We start from the raw sequence: 15,958 nt of genomic DNA on the forward strand, positions 1-15,958 counted from the left end.
TTAGGGTTATTCTTGGCTGATCTATTGCGGACAGCGCTCAGGCCATAATATTGGCTAATTTGTCCTCTGTTGGGAGACACATCTGGTGCACAGGGTCCAAAACCAGAACCAGGAAAGACTGTATCCTATCTGGCTTTAGTCTCGATTTGAAGGTATTTACCATCCAGCCCTGCTCTTCTAGGACCACCGTTACCCTCCCACAGCTGTTCTGCACAGTGATCTTCCGACTATAAGGATGTCGTCCAGGTAAGGGATAACCGTGTTTCGAGAACGCAGGTAAGCCCTCACCTCTGATGTTACCTTGGTGAACACTCTTGGAGCTATTGACAGACCAAACTGAAAGGCTGTATATTGGTATTGTCTGACCCATCACTGGACATACAGAGCCACCCTCAGGAATTCCTGATGGTCCCAATGGGTTGGTATAATATAGTAGTACCAGAAAACGTTTCGGTCAATATAGAGCTTCATCAGTTATGTGCTAGTATGTTTGAAAGTAGCTTGAAGGAGGGCGCTTTTTATGTTATTCACCGATAACGCCAGAATACTGCTGTAACGCAGGATAATCTTAATAGTTGAAAATATCAGCGCAGCCTGGTCCTCCTGGACATGGGTAAACACCAAGGAGGACCAGGCTGCGCTGATATTTTCAACTATTAAGATTATCCTGCGTTACAGCAGCATTCTGACCATTTGATTACTGGCGTTATCAGTGAATAACATAAAAAGCGCCCTCCTTCAAGCTACTTTCAAACATACTAGCACGTAACTGATGAAGGTCTATATTGACCGAAACATTTTCTGGTACTACAATAAACTGCCTCACCAAGCATTAAGTTGAGTGCCAGATTTTCATTTTATCATACATGGTTTGGGAGCCTAACTTGGCACCACTACAGTAATGCACACGGTGTTTTCTACCAATGGGTTGGTATGTGACCATAAGCATTAGGCATGAGTGAATGGCTTCGGATAGCTCCTCATCCAAATAGCTGCATCGGGAACCTGGATACCTGGAGCAATCACGATAATCAGCTGTTTGGTGCCACAGCTGCATGTGTCGCGGCTGTGTGATAGTCACAACACATGTATGGAGAGCCTTTAAGGCATCCTACAAATCGATGACTGTCATGAAACAATTTTGGAACAACAGCTTTATAGCCGTGTTCACTGACAACATCTTGAAGGAATAATTCACAATCCCATCGGTTGAGCTTCCTCAGGTTGATAATACAGGGCGAGCCATTTATATGGATACTGTGATATCGGCAGCCGTGCCCACCGATGCCCCCTCAGCGGCGGCACCCGCCGCAGCTTCCTCTCACCTGCGCGCGCCCGCCCTGTCTTGCGTCCTGCTGCGGTCACACGCGCCAGCCTTAGGTCCACGTCCGCCCGCCCTCTTCCTCTGGCGGTGGGAGTCGCTGAAGGGCAGGGCTTGGGACGCACTTCCTGGCGCTAAGGTACTTCAGGCGTCCTATTAGGGCGCCGGGTGATTGTGTGGAACCTCCGCACTGTTCTGGCCCGTACCCTTCCTGTCTAGTGCTATTACCTGGTGTTCCTTTCTGTCCCTGTTCCGACGCTGTTGCCGGCCTCCCTGTCTGCCTCCGTTCTTCCTGTCCGTTCTCCCCGCACAGTCTCTCTGCCTACCTTCTGGTTGTCGCTTCCCCTGGTCCGTCTCCAGCCTTCCTGGTTCCCGTCATATACTAGTCTGTATGTATTATATATATATTTTTCCCCCCTGGGGGTTTCCTCGTCTGCCCTTCTCGTCTTCTGTGCCTCTTCCTGTTGCTCCTACGGGTATCTGTGCTGTGTTCTTTCCTTGTCTGATTTGCTCGGCTAGGTACCCTAGTCTCCGCCTGTGTTCCCTGCTTCAGTACAGGGGTTGGTCATCACCTGGTGCGCTCGGCTCAGGGGCTCCAGATCCGTGAGCCAGAGGGTCCACTCTCGGACGTAGTCTACTCCTGAGCATCACAGTTACACCTAAATAAAATGGGAATGGTTGATGATATCAACTTCCTGTTTGTGGCACATTAGTATACGGGAGGGGGGAAACTTTTCAAGATGGGTGGTGACCATGGCAGCCATTTTGAAGTCGCCCATTTTGGATCCAACTATATTTTTTCCAATGGAAAGAGGGTCAGGTGACACATCAAACTTACTGAGAATTCCACAAGAACAGTGGTGTGCTTGGTTTTAACGTAACTTTATTCTTTCAGGAGATATTTACAAATTTATGACCACTTATAAAATGTGTTCAAAGTGCTGCCCATTGTGTTGGATTAGTAACAGTTATTAAGGTTGAAGGAAGACTTTAAGCCCATCTAGTTCAACCCATATCCTATCCTAACATGCCCTAACATGTTGATCCAGAGGAAGGCAAAAAAAACCTATGTGGCAAACAGTAAGCTTCACACTGGGGGAAAAAATTCCTTCCCGACTCCACATACGGCTATCAGACTAGCTCCCTGGATCAACGCAATATTAAGGAAACTAGTGTATATGCCCTGTAATATTATACTTTTCAAGAAAGGCATCCGGACCCCTCTTAAAATGTTAGTAGGGAATCACTCATTACAACATCATATGGCAGAGAGTTCCATAGTCTCACTGCTCTTACAGTAAAGAATCCGCTCTGAGTATGCTTAAACCTTCTTTCCTCCAGATGTAGAGGATGCCCCCTTGTCCCTGTGACAGGTCTAAGAGTAAAAAGATCATTAGAAAGGTCTTTGTATTGTCCCCGCATATATTTATACATTGTAATAAGATCACCCCTAAGCCTTCGATTTTCCAAACTAAATAACCCCAAGTGTAATAACCTGTCTTGGTATTGCAGACCCCCCAGGTCTCTAATAACTGTTGAGAGTTCATTTTCCCCTTCACCGTCGATGTCTGATGAACTCCCTCTTCTGGTGAAGGAAGGTAGTGAGGCTGATTACCAAACACCTGATCTGGTAGATGATGACTGGGTAACAGGAACTGCTGACTGGATATAAGGCAGCCGACGCCCTTCTGAGTCGCTGGTGATTCCTCTGCTGGATTCTTGGAGACCAGTCTGCTTCCCAAAGATAAATTTTTGCTCTGCTATTGAACTTATTAGTTTTGTTTACCTTGTTTTTTGGAGTTCAGCCATCCCCGGTCGGGGGTGTGCTGAGTTCCATTTTTGTCTCTGATCATAGTGCTGATATAGTCATTTTGAAGTCCTAGCGACTTCAGGGCCTGTTTTTCCTATCAGACGGTTGGGACATTTTTTGGTAGGGTTTTTTTCGGATTGCAGACAGCAGCTTTTCTATCCTGTCCTTTTTAGTTAGCTTGGGCCCCATCGTTTGCTCAACCTATCTTTCTATCTGTGTTAGTACTTTCATCTTGCTTCACCGTCATTATATGTTGGGGGCTGCCTATTGCTTTGGGGGTCTGCTCTGGGGCAGTTTAGATTTCCCCTTTCTTTCTTTAGGCCTATTTAGTTCTCCGGCTGTGATCGAGGGGTCTAGGGCATCGTAGTAACCCCCCACGGCTACTGTTAGTTGTTGTGGATAGGATCAGGGGTCTGCAATCCGATACCAACCTCTCCGGTTTTCTGGACTTACCTTGTATTTTTGTTTTTTCCTCCTTCGGTGACTCATTCATAACAGAATCACCAGCCATACCGCAGATCCTAGGGTACTCAATAGCAGGAAAGAATTGTAAAAAAAAAAAAAAAAAAAATGTTTGTCAGCATACTTTTTTTTTTTTCCGGGGTATATTTTTTCCTCTGTCTCTGAGGCAGCAGGGGGAATTTTTTTTTTCTTTCTCAATGGAGGTGAAGCAATTGTCTGATCGTGTGGAGCAGCTCACTGCTGAAGTGCGGGGAATTTCCGCCTATCTTGCTCATTCACATGCTGCTGAACCAAAGATCCCTACTCCTGATGTGTTTTTTGGGGATCGGTCTAAATTTTTGAATTTTAAGAATAATTGTAAATTACTTTTTGCCTTGAAGCCTAACTCGTCGGGGAGCTCCACACAGCAGGTTAAAATTGTCATGTCTTTGCTGCGCGGCGATCCCCAGGATTGGGCGTTTTCTTTGAAACCTGATGATCCTATTCTTACTAATGTGAACGCATTTTTTCAAGCCTTGGGGTTGTTGTATGATGAACCTAATGCTATTGATCAGGCTGAAAAGGCCCTGTTGGCATTGAGCCAGGGTCAGGATTTTGCAGAGTTGTACTGTCAAAAATTCCGAAAATTGGGCGGTCCTTACTACCTGGAATGATGGTGCCTTGGCAGCTCTCTTTCGGAAGGGTTTGTCAGAAACTGTAAAAGATACTATGGTGAGATTTCCTGTTCCCTCTGGTCTTGACGATTTTATGTCATTAGCCATTCAGGTTGATCGGCATTTGCGTGAACGCAAAACCGCACAAGAGGTGTTGCCACCTGTTGAACAAATGTCTGAACCTATGCAATGTGATAGTTTTGTCTGGGGCGCAGCGTCAGGAGTTCAGAAGGCGTAATAAGCTGTGTTTCTTCTGTGGTGATGCCACGCATATCATTTCTGTCTGCCCTAAACGAGAGAAACGTTTTGCACACACATTTGCTGTGGGTGGTGTTCAACCTAAGTTTCTTCTGGCAATTACTCTGATCTTCTCACTGTCCACATTTTCCGCTAAGGCTTTTGTGGATTCGGGAGCAGCTCTGAACCTGATGGACTTGGATTTTGCTAAACGTTGTGGATTTCCTATGACACCTCTGCAGACACCTATCCCTTTGGGGGTATTGATGCTACTCCTTTGGCGAAGAATAAACCTCAGTTTTGGACCCAGGTGGTAATGCGGGTCGCCCCAGACCATCAAGAGAAATGCAGATTTTTGGTGTTGCATAATTTGCATGATACCATTGTTCTGGGGTTTCCCTGGTTGCAAATCCATAATCCAGTTTTGGATTGGAAATCTGTCTGTGGTGAGTTGGGGTTGTCGGTGTGCCCTTAGTGATGCTCCTGTTTTCTCCACCTCTCCCCAGTCACATGATGTTCCTGACTATTTGGCTGATTTTTATGATGTCTTTAGTGAGAATGAGTCTGCGTCTTTGCCTCCTCATAGGAGTTATGACTGTGCAATTGAGCTGAGCCCTGGGTGTAAATTTCCCAAGGGTCGACTTTTCAATTTATCTGTACCCGAGCACGAGGCTATGCAATCCTATATTAAGGAGTCGTTGGAGAAGGGTCATATTAGTCATATCCCTCAAGCTGAATTCAGACTATAATACAGACCCCCATTTGACTTATTTTTTTCCCTATTTTCCTTCTGAAAATTTGGGGTGTGTCTTATGATCCGGTGCATCTTATAGTCCAAAAAATAAGGTATATACAAACAAACTCAAGATCACATGGCATATGTCGACCAATGTAGATGGAGGTAGTAGAACGGCACACCTGAGAGATTGCCGTGAACATGTTAAGTAAATGCGTAAAAAAAAAAAAATGCTGTATAATGTTCCGAAAAACATGCATGTGGGAACTGAAGAAAAAAAAAAACCCACAAAAACCCTTTTACCTCTCTCCCATTTCTTCACTTCCTCCTTATTCTCCCTCTATCTCTCTTTTAATTGTACTGTAAAATAAGATCAAGTCTAACATTAAGGCCTGAGGGAAATCTGGTATAAAATCCAGAAGGATTCTCTGTTAAGAACCTTCCTTCTGAAACGTCCTCCCCCTCTATGAGGTTTGTGTACTTTTTCTAAGACTCTAATGTGAGTAGATAAATCTCCCCCATGGTTTTGCAAGAAATTCTGGTAGGTAGCGGACGTATTCATAGTCGTTACACTAGACGTATCAGACATGTGGCGTCTAATGCATTTTTTTCAGCATGCTGATTGGGCCTCCCACATATTGTACTCGGCAGGATGTGTAATCTATTAAATAAATGACCCGAGGGGTGTTGCAATTAATAAACCTGTGACTATTGTAACTTATCTGTAGAAAAGGACGTAAACGTCTTATTTTTGTCAACATGATCAGAAGAAAGACAATTTATGACAGTCACATTAATTGAACCAAGTGTGGAAGCTCTTTCAGCAACATATCTGACATTAGAAATAATGTTGGAAACCTGGGTGTCCCGATTTAATATGGGTAAGTATTTTTTGATAATGCCCACTACATCATGAAATTGTGAACTATATTCTGAAGAAAAAGTGATTTGTTGGGAATGATGTGTAGAAGGTTTGTTAAACAAAAAAAACGTTTTTTTGGCTAGTTTGATGATTGAATCTATTGGACAGTGTTCACACTACAACAGACCCTGTTGCAAAACCAATCTGTCTATATGGGAAACAGGCTTTAAGCTTGTTGCAGTGTACTATGTTTGTAACCACGATTTTGCAGTCTGTGTAGGACAACTTGAGACTCATGTAAAAAGTCTTCAGCTTTGGAATGATTTTTTTTAGTTCCTATAAGCTCGCCTTTAGGGATATTGTTGATATGACCAGGATGACATGAATGTGCAGACAAAATGAAGTTAGAATCTGTTGGTTTTCTGTATGGGGAGATGGTAATGCTTTTGTTAGTGGCGTCACCCACAAGAGGACTGTCTAAAAAATTAATTTTTTTCAGTGTTGTATACAAGTAAATTTGAGATTAAATGTGTTATCATTAATGTAGGAAACAAAAGTGCTTCTTCATGCGTACCTTCCCAGATGAGTATTATGTCATCTATGTAGCGACCAAACCAAGAAATTTGAGTAAGGGAGGGGGAGAATCTCCCTCGCATGCTAACTCCCTGTTTCTGTAAAAAAAAAAAAAAAAAAAAAAAAAAAAATCAAAGGAAAAATAATTGTGTTTCAAAAGGAACATGACAGACATAACTAAAAAAATCCTGAATAGGACTGGAATAGGTGCAGTAAGTTTTGAGAATACGTTAAGCACTTAACGGCTGCTGAATCCGGTATGGAGGGATATAGTCCCACCACATCACATGTGAGCCATTTATAGTGTGATTGCCAGGGTAAGGCTGGTTTCATATTAGCGTTTTTTTGAGCAGCGCATCGTGCGCTATCGGTCACATGTGTTATGAGCACCTATGTTTAACATGGCGGACGCATGGTCTTGTGCTTGCAAGCATTCATCTGCGTTATCGTGCGCATGCGCTTTTTCCAGGGATGCGTCTAGACGCGCTCGACGCAACATGTTGCATTCTTTGTTCCGCCCAAAGGCGTCAAAAAATGCATGTTTGTTGTGCGCACGGAATGCGTTGAAACAAAGCATTTTAGTCTTTGGGAACGCATGGCATGCGCACGCCTGCACTTTCGAACGCATGAGTTTTAAGAGTAAACATGTCTAGACGCTGGTTTAATCCACCCCCTAAACAAAGAAACATTGTTTGGGGGGTAGTGTAGATAAAAAGGGGTTGGCACTGGCAGTCCACTACTCTACAGCCAGCCTGGAAGAGAGAAGCAGAGAGAATACTTTGAAGAGAAACCCTTTGGAGACTTGCAGCAACTTTTAATAATTTGAGTATTAAACCTAATGTCTGCCTGTACTTTTCTCAATTTATTATGTACTAATGTCTCGTTTTATTGCAGAATGTCTTCTGGAGAGGAATACAGACCGACTCGTGGTGACCTGGCCCAAGCAGAGCATGGAGTACCTTCCTTCCCTACAGTTTGGGTAAGTATTCGCTGTCGCATCTACACATGTGCCAAATTGTTATTTTTCAGACCTCATCGTCCATGGCAAGTGAGGAGGAACAGCAGGAGCAGCCAGTCCATGTGCGGGCGGGGAGATGGCCTGTAAGTATAGACAGACTGCGATTGTACTTTTTTTTTCTGACTTTTTTCTGGCCTGTTTTTTATCTTCAATCTTGCTTTTCTGTTTTTTTTTTTTTTTTCTTCTTCTATCTTTTTCATTTCCAAATCTTTCCAAGATTTTTTTTCTTTCTTTTCTAGGCTCCACAACAGGATGAAGAGCTCGCCCTGGACAATGATGCCTTCATCCAGGAGCAAGTGCTGTTGTGGGACAGCAGTGATCCTCAGCACTCGGCCAACGCAGTGCTCCGGCGGCTCTAGAATGAGGTGGCCGCAGCGCTGATGGATGGCTGGGACAACGCCTCTCCACGGGTCCGCAAGGAATTTCTTAAGTATTTAAATGCTGTGTGATGCGGCTGTATTCTGATGATGATGGGGGCTGTATACTGATGAGGCTGTATACTGATGATGTTGCTGTATACTGATGATGATGGGGGCTGTATATTGAAGATGAGGCTGTATACCGATGATGTTGCTGTATACTGATGACGGTGCTGTATAAGGCATCACACACATTTGTGTTATCCCGGCCTACACTGCATTGTCTAATTTTGTTTTTTCCACAGTTCAAGTCAAAACCCGTTGGTGCTTGATGAAGGACCGCTTCAACAGGGATGTACGTCAGGAGAGCAGGGTTCCCAGTGTTGCTGCAGCAAGGACCACAACCAAATATAGATACCATCGGGCGTTGGCCTTCTTAAGACCGGTCCTTGCCACCAGAGTGCAAGTATTTTGTTGTTCTATTGGATTGTGTTTTACTCTGTGTTTTTCTATTCCACAGGAGTTGGCACTTTAACTATTGTAAATGCATGATACTAATGTTTTTCTTTTCACAGCACTTGGAGCAGCACCCTGCAACCTGGTCCTGGAGCGGTCCTTCATCGAACGACTTCGGACCCGTCCCAGCCATCCGACAGCCAAGAAGCAGCTTGCGGGTCGGCACCACAGACAGCTGGAGACCAGGAAGCTGGTCAGATGTTCTCCTGTCCCAGGTCTCTGCCACTGGATTTGTGGCACTTCCCGCCAGCAGCAGAAGGCCTCGGACAGGTCTGTCATGCAGTTTCTTCACTTGAGCTCGGTCTTTCAGAATGGCCACAAAGCGCTGTCAGACTGGAAAGCGGTTTTACCCTAATGGAAAATCGCTTCCAAGCTGTCGACCATCGCCTTGACCATCTGGAAGCTGACCTCAACAAACCAGCACACCATTTTTTTCATCAAATAGAACGGGGCATGGCGGAGAACACCTTAGTCCTGAGCTATAGCTGAATATGATGTAGGCCTGCAACACTGCTTACATGCAGCAGAGTCAGTACGTGCAGCAGTCAGTGGTGGCATTTCCAACTGTGCCACCACTGACTCGCTTCACCTCACTAGACTTCTGCTGCATATCGCTGCACGGCCACCTGCATTCCAAGCCATGCCGGACACCAGTACACCATCCCAAGGCTGAGTCATGCTGGACACTCCCCCCCCCACCACCACCACCATGGCAAGCCCTGCTCCTGCCTGGACCACCGCCACCACTCCTCCTGCCTAGACCACCACCACCACTCCTCCTGCCTGGACCACTACCACTGTGCATTAGCAGCAGCTGGGGGACCCTCATTCTATATTTGCACCCACGGACCCTGGCAGGACCTCCACCACCACTTCAAGCATGCAGCAGCTACAGGATCCTGCCAGGAGGTCCCCCAGCTCCAGGAGGTCCACAAGTTCCAGGTGCTCCAGGCAGGGCACACCAGGCCACAGGAGACACAGAAATGGACACAAAAAGAGAAAAACTCTGACCCTCCCTCACCTCACACTGTGTCTCACCCTGCCTCCAGTTCCATCCCTGAGCTCCCTTCCCTGTTATGAATGAGTCACAGAGGAGGAAAAAACAAAAAGCAAGCTAAGCCCAGAAAACCAGAGAGGTTGGTAACTAGCGGATTGCAGACCCCTGATCCTATCCACAACAACTAGCAGTAATCGTGGAGCGAGCCTACGGTGGTCCTAGACGCCTCGTCACAGCCGGAGAACTAAATAAGCCTAAAGAAAGGGATAATCTAAACTGCCCCAGAGCAGACCCCAAAGCAATAGACAGCCCCCAACATGTATTGTCGGTGAAACAAGATGAAAACAGACACAGGTAGAAAGATAGGCTGAGCAAACGATGGGGCCCTCGATAACTAGTAAGGACAGGAAAGAAAAGCTGCTGTCTGCAATCACGCAAAAAACCCTGCCAAAAAGAATGTCCAACACGTCTGATAGAAAAAGGCCCTGAAGTAGCTAGACTTCAAATCACTATATCAGCACTCAGGTATATTCTGAAGTCAGAGCAAAAGAGATCAGCTGATCAGACAAAATGGGGATTCAGCCCAGTCCCAGCCAGGGCTGGCTGAACACAAAAACTAAGTAAACCAGACAAAAACTCATATGAACAATAACAGAGAAAACTTAGCTTTAGGAAGGCAGGAACCAAACTGGAAACCAGGAGCCACAGTCAGGAAAAAATCACCAGCAAGAAACTAGGGAGTCGGCTGCCTTAAATCCAATCAGAAACTCCTGATGTCCAATCGCAGTCCTCTTCCTCAGGTAGCCGGTCTCTGCCATTTAGATCAACTTCATTACCTCCCTTCACCAACAGAGGGAGTCCAGATAGAGAACTCACTACTCCTCTGTCAGCACAGCCAGCTCCATAACCCTCACCAGAAGCAAACCCGAAAATGAGCTCACAACACTTCCCCCACTACTTTTGTGACCCCTTCCCCTAGAACCCCTTCCTCGCCTTTAAGCCGTTCCTCATCGCTCCACACCCCCAACTTGCCATCATCTTTCCCCAAACGTCACTCCCAGTAACCAATTTTTTTTTTTAAAAATGTAAAATTTTGCTTTCTCCTAATACTGTTTGGTTACGAGTGCAAGGTATATCTATTCTCACCTTGCCAGGTATCAAAGAGTGAATTGATGATGGTGTGTTTTGACCATCATTTCACTCTTTGTGACACAAGGCCAGGGGATTCTAGATATACCTTGTAATTAACCACATCATCTATTCAGTCTGTGGCGAATAGACCGAAGAGATGGAGAAAATACATGTCATATCTACAATACCATAGTATTGTATAATACAATACTGAATATGAGTCAACAGTGTGATGCAGCAGCAAAAAAGGCAAATGCAATTCTAGGATGTATTAACAGAAGCATACAGTCTAGATCACGTGAAGTCATATTGCCCTCTACTCATCTTTGGTCAGACGTCATCTGGAATACTGAGTCCAGTTTTGGGCCCCACATTTTAAAAAAAGACATCAACAAACTGGAGAAAATTCAGAAAAGAGTGACCAGAATGGTGACCGGTCTGCAAACCCTGTCTTACGAGAAAAGGTTGCAGGATTTTGGAATGTTTAGCTTGCAAAAGAGAAGACTGAGAGGAGACTTAATAGCTGTCTACAAATGTCTCAAGGGCTGTCACATTGTAGAAGGATCATCTTTATTCTCATTTGCACAAGGACAGACTAGAAGCAATGGGATGAAACTGAATGGGAGGAGACATTAAATATTAGAAAAAAAACCTGACAGTGATCAATGAGTGGAACAGGCTGCCACGAGAGGTGGTGAGTTCTCCTTCAATAGAAGTCTTCAAACAGAGGCTGGACAGACATCTGTCTGGGATGATTTAGCGAATTCTGCTCTGAGCAGGGGGTTGGACCAGATGGCCCAGGAGGTCCCTTCCAACTCTACGATTCTATACCCTGGCATTATCATTTTTTAGCACACCTGGCCTGGTGAGTATACCCATGAGTTGTCCTCTGCAGCGTCGCTTCAGTCTGCATTATCTATTGCATGCAGACTGGAGAGATGCTGGAGGTTCATTTATACGTGTATTCACCTGCCCAGGTGTCATAAAATTCTGGTCAGGATGCGTTTTTTGGGCATCCTCACTTCAGCATGACACCAGGCAAGGGGATTGTAGAAGTTGTATAAACGTTATCATCTCTCCAGTCTGCGTGCATACTGAAGCCACATTGGAGATCCTACAACTAATATTTACACTCACATGGTCAGGTGTCAAAGAGTGAAGGATGCTAGTGCATCCCAAAATCACTATTTGTAACATCAGGCCAGGTGATATAAATTTTAGTTGCATTATCTCCACCGTCGCGGCTATCTGCATTATTGAACACAGACTGGAGCGATGATGGTCATAGAACTTTTCTATCTAGACTCACCTGGTCAAGTGTCCTAGTAAAGTCAGGATGCACAAAACACAGCATCCTGAATTAACTGGACACCTGGGCAGGTGATTATTGTATTGGAGTGTATAAAGAGAGTGCACTCGGTACAGGTATCAAATCATGTTTATTATTTACATACACACAAGAAAACAATTTTACACCATTGATCTTGCCATGCCACACATCCTACATCAGAGATAAAGTAGGCCGCAAATTGGTCCCTCATTTGGACAACTTCAATTGATGACCTGAGAGGGTGCTGAGTGAAATCAGGCAATGGGTTGGCAGCTGGTTCATCTAGCTCACAGTTAGGGCACTCTTTAGCCATAACAACATTGTGAAGACCCACACACGCTTTCATCACCTCATCCACTGTTTCCAGTTTAAGATTAATGGCTGTGCTGAGAATGCGCCATCTGGAGACAAGAATCCCAAAGGCACATTCTACAGTTCTTCGTGCCCTGGTCAGTCTGTAATTAAATATTTTTCTCGCGTGTCCCATGTGCCAGCTGGAGCAGGGTTTCAGCAGGCTTTGGCACATTTGGAAGGCCTCATCCCCAACTATTACAAATGGCAGTGGCGGACCTTCGGTGTGGGGAAGAGGCCGTGGCAGGGGGAAATTAAAATTGGTTGCCATACAACCTACGGCCCATGTCAGAGTTCTTAAAAGCCAGGGAGTCATTCCCCCAGCCAAATGCCCCAATGTCCACCGCAACAAACAGACAGTCTGCATCCGCAATGGCCATGAGTACTGTAGAAAAGTACTTTTTATAGTTCTAGTACTCCAATCCACTTCTTGCGGGTCTGGTTATCCTGATGTATTTCCCATCAACCGCTCCCGAAGAGTTGGGGAAATTGCAGACTCCAGAATTTTTCAGCAATTTCAATCCATTTTTCCACAGTGAGCAGGGGCATAAATTCTGGACAGAGAACATCCCACAAAGCCCGGCAAGTGTCCGCAACCATTCCCGACAAGGTGGAGATTCCAAGCCAGTACTGGAAGTGGAGTGAAGATAGGGTCTCTCCAGTAGCCAGGAATCTGCCAAACAGAAAGAAAAAAAATATTTATGTCTACGGTTTTGCAAAACACGGAAATGAAAAAATATTTGTACATGGCATAACAATAATTCTGCAGGCTTTTGCTTACTACATGGCAGAACAATAATTCTGCAGGCTTTGGAATAGTGCATGGCAGAACCAAAACAATTATGCAGGCATTGGTTTTTAAATATTACGTACCGTAATGTGACCAGGAGCTGTTCCTCAGGAGGAATCACACGACGGAGCTGTGTCCTCTCTCCGGATGGCTCCATGAACACGAGCAAGCAAATCCATGAAGCTTTCTTGGGACATCCGGGTATAGTCACTAAATTTTGCTTGGTTTGCCTGGAGCTCGCTATAGAGGGTGTGGTACGCTCCACGGCTCTCCCGGATAATCGGATGTATCCACAAACGCTGCTGCTGCCGTCTTCGCTGTCTCTCTCTCTGCCTTTCGTGCTGGCAAGCAAATTCAAAAGCCTGAGACAGCGCGATGTCCAGATCCAAGTTTAAACGAAAAGTCTTCCAACTCAGATCCATGTTTACAAAGGAAAAAAGTAACAAAATCTGAAGAATTCAGCTGTAACAGGGTCTATAAAAAAGAAAAAATTCCCATGACACACACACACACTTGTGTCCCATTGGTGGAGTATGTTTCAGGATTTTCCTCCTGTGAAATTTGACACCTAAAAAACACATGCGCATTAAAACCGCAAACGCATGCAAACGCTACGTTTTTGTCATGCGTACGCTGATGCGTATAAAAATCACTGCGTTTGCATGCGTTTCAACTGCGCACGATGCGCTGCGCAAAAAGGCTCAAATGTGAAACTAGCCTAAGTGTTCAAAGGTGGAAACCACCACCTTCGTGTCCCTCATGTATCCTGGGATGTTAGTCATAAGTGGTTGGAGATAGTGGTCCACCCATGATCCCAAGCTTTCATTCATCGACCCTATCCCAGATATAATGGGTCTGGGGGGGGGGGGGGGGGGGAACATTATTTTATTGAGCACTTTGGGAAGTGCATGGTGAATGGGAGGTAATGGGATAAATGACATACGTAGTCAATAAGTTTGTCGTCGATTGCTCCTATGTGGAGCCCTTCATTGTGAACTGAATGGAGCTCTTGTTGAAACTTTGAAATGGGATCAGAATAAAGTCTCTCATGCACACATTGCCATTGTTCAATAGTAACATATTAAGTGAGTGGTACAGGCCAGCATTCATGAGTACCACAACTCCCTCCACCCCCCCCCCCCCCCACCATTGTCAGCTGGACGCACAAGCTGGTCAGGATTTTGTTTTTTTTTTTTTTAGTTTCAAGATCAGCTCTCTTGTGCATTAAGATTTTTTTTGTTATAACAAACCTTCGACATGTCATTCCCAATAAATCACTTCTTCTACAGAATAGTTCACAATTTTATGATGTAGTGGGCATTATCAAAAATTACATCAGGACACCTAGATTTCCGTTTCCAATATTATTTCTGAAATTCTAATGTCAGATATGTTGCTAAAGAGCTCCCACACTTGGCTCAATTCTGTCTCCCACTCTATTCATATCCTCACTTGACAAGACCACGGATACTTGGCTTTCCCTGAAAGGTTTTTTTTCCCCCCAAGTGTGGCAGTCACAAATGTTTTTCTTGCGATCATGTTGACAAAAAACGTAGTTACTTACCGATAAGGTAAAAAAGAAAATTTTTTCAGCTCACCCCAAAGAAGACAGCTATAAGTCCGATCGGTGCACGGAATGTGGAAACAGGATCCCTCTGCAGCAAAGCGTAATATGAAGAAAAAATTCCAGCATCCAAATCAGTAATTAGATTAAAAAAAATTTTTTATTCCTTTATTCCAAAATTTAAAAAAAAATCATAAGATTCTCCATCATGATAAGAGACGCATCAGGACGTGTAGTTGGACGCGTTTCGGACAAAAAACCAGTCCTTATTCTAAGACAACACATAATACATCTGAACACATGCTTTTAAAGGGAAACAAAGGAAGTCAAGGAACAATCATGACTAAACATAGCCAGCTGATTAATGGGAGGTAGTAAGTCAAAATCACACTTACAAAACACTCAAAATCTCACTCCTAATATTCATACCCGTTGGAACTCTGCTTTGTAACAACAACATCCATTTTGCCTCTCGGCGTAATAATAAATCATTTAAATTTCCACCTACCCTTTTTGTCTGCACCTTCTCTATGGCATTAACCCTAAAGTTGCTGAGATCTCCTTTATGTATATGCAAAAAATGTCGAGAAGCAGCAGACAAACTGCGTGTGGTAGTGTGACCTACGTCATAAACGTGCTCGAAAATACGACGTCTCAAGGTGCGTGAAGTATTTCCCAAATACTGAATATTACAATCCACGCATGTTATGACATAGATCACACCAGTAGAACCACAGTTCAAAAAAGATTTTATTTTAAATTCCTTTCCATTAACAGAAGATACTATTTTTTCTGTGTTCCACATAAACCTACATAGCCCACAGTTTTTCTGAGCACACTTAAAAGATCCACAAGTGGGTAACCAATTAGTTATACTTGCTGAACTGTCTGAAAAATATCTATTAGCATGTCTATTGACACTAGTATGATCACTTGGAGATACCTTATTAGCAATAGTTTTATTCCTCCTTGAAACAAATCTAATCCCATCCTTCAGTATATTCTTTAATGTATCAAACATACAAAATAGGGAGGAATTTAATAATATGAACAATCCTGTAGTAGTCAGTACTAAAATTAGTTGAAAAAACAATAGGTGACCGACCCTCTACAGAATTTGGTGTTTTTCTGCTTTCCTTCTGCAAATAATCCTCTCTACTTTTTCATCCGTTCTATGCTTAGCTTTCTGAATGTCTACCTTAGTATAACCCCTCTTTATAAAGCGTTTACCAATGATCTCACATTGTT

General features: G+C 44.2%; 1 protein-coding gene and 1 long non-coding RNA gene across 7 annotated transcripts in view; both read right to left on the bottom strand.

The window, feature by feature from the left end:
* The window catches only part of CEP85 (centrosomal protein 85), a 193,726-nt gene that overhangs the window by 122,201 nt on the left and 55,567 nt on the right, over nucleotides 1–15,958 (bottom strand). The gene's annotated exons all lie outside the window — the stretch shown is intronic.
* LOC141077883 (uncharacterized) lies at nucleotides 1,769–14,894 on the bottom strand. Its single transcript, XR_012227608.1, has 2 exons — nucleotides 13,230–14,894; nucleotides 1,769–13,029 (listed from the first exon to the last, which is right to left on the bottom strand). It is a non-coding gene; the product is annotated as an uncharacterized lncRNA (long non-coding RNA).

The sequence above is a fragment of the Dendrobates tinctorius genome, unplaced genomic scaffold (genome assembly GCF_039654945.1).
Source record: "Dendrobates tinctorius isolate UK_male_01 unplaced genomic scaffold, ASM3965494v1 ptg000015l, whole genome shotgun sequence".
NCBI classification, from domain to species: domain Eukaryota; kingdom Metazoa; phylum Chordata; class Amphibia; order Anura; family Dendrobatidae; genus Dendrobates; species Dendrobates tinctorius.